The following is a 1,655-nucleotide window of genomic DNA, read 5'->3' on the forward strand; positions in this document are numbered from 1 at the left end:
TGATCACTTTAATAGCTGCATTTTTTTCTCATCTTCTTTTTTGATTCTGACATTTAAAAACTTTATTTGTACTATGCTCAAGCTGGCCATTGAGGGGGACAAGCAGTAGAGTATATAGCAAAGATATGGCTACTGGCTAGATGTCCTGTGGAGAGGACTTTTATTCAGGTTTAAGGCAAATTACCCTCTCCTTTCGAGACTCCCCACATTTGAATGTCTCTGAAATATGCCATTACTGAGTCTTACCCCTATGAAAGAGAAGTTTGGGCGAATATTCAGTCACCAAGATTCAGAGCAAGGCTTCATGTTTGCTCACAGGCTGTTTAGGCAATTGAGGAATCCAGTGAAAGAAAGATGGAATCCAAGACGCTAAAAGCTACAGAGCAAATAGAAATTTCTATGAAATAATAAATCATTGGAGACAATACGCAGTCAGACAGCAGTGGAAGAATAAGTAGAAGTCATGTAACACAGGATAAATTGCATCTCAAAGGTAACAATGTTCCAGGATCCAGGGCTTAGATACTATTTGTAAGTATATCACAAGTGGAAATATAAAGAATAGAGACTCATGTAATATAAATGTAATATGAAAAAATAGAGTAAGTGAAGTGGGGATATGGGATAGTCTTTCCTGTTAACATCTCTTTTTTATAATATAGTCACATGGTTTGTCACTTTTTAAAATTATTTTAAAAACAATTTAATTTAGGGAGAAGCGAGGTGGCCCAATGGACTGAGAACCAGGCCTACAGACGGGAGGTCCTAGGTTCAAATTTGGCCACAGATACTTCCTAGCTGCCCTTGACCCTCATGACCTAGACTCTTCTGCTTTGGAACCAATACTTAGTATTGATTCTAAGACCGAAAGTGAGGGTTTAGAAAAATGATTTATTATTTATTTTTTAAAAGTTTCTGTTTTTAAATTTTGAATTCCAAATTCTCACCCTTCCTCACAGCCTTCCCTACCAAGGCAAGCAATATGATATGAATTATACATGTGAGATCATGCAAAATATAATTCAAGATTAGCCACTTTTTTAAAAAAAAGTATGACAATTATACTTCAATTTGCTCTCAGAATTCTTTAGTTCTCTTTTTGCATCCTGAGTTCTTGGAAGTTGTCTTGGATCATTATATTGCTCAGAGTAGCCAAGACTTTCATAGTAAATCATCATTACAGCATTGCTGCTACTGTGCAAAATGATCTCTCCTGCTTCTTTTCACTTTGCTACAGCAGTTCCACAGAGTACTTCCGTATTTTCGAAACCATGCCCCTTATCATCTCTTATACCAAAATTGTACATCATAATCTATGCCACAAATTGTTTAGCTATTCTTTAATTAATTAATATCTCTTTAATATCCACTCCTTTGTCACAAAAAATAAAAGCTACTATAAATAATTTTTGAAAAGATGGGTCCTTTCCCTTTTCCTACCTTTTATTTCTTTTGGTTACAGACTTAGTAGTGATATTTCTGAGTCCAAAGTTATGTGCTGTTTTAGGCCCTTTGGGCATTGTTCCAAGTGGTTCTCCAGAATAGTTAGACTAGTTCAGTTCTCTCCAAGTAGTTCATTGGTAAACTATTTTTTTCTCATCCCTTTCTAGAATTTATAATTTCTGATATATATATATATGCATATATATATATAT

The sequence above is a fragment of the Gracilinanus agilis genome, chromosome 3 (genome assembly GCF_016433145.1).
Source record: "Gracilinanus agilis isolate LMUSP501 chromosome 3, AgileGrace, whole genome shotgun sequence".
Taxonomy (NCBI): Eukaryota; Metazoa; Chordata; class Mammalia; order Didelphimorphia; family Didelphidae; genus Gracilinanus; species Gracilinanus agilis.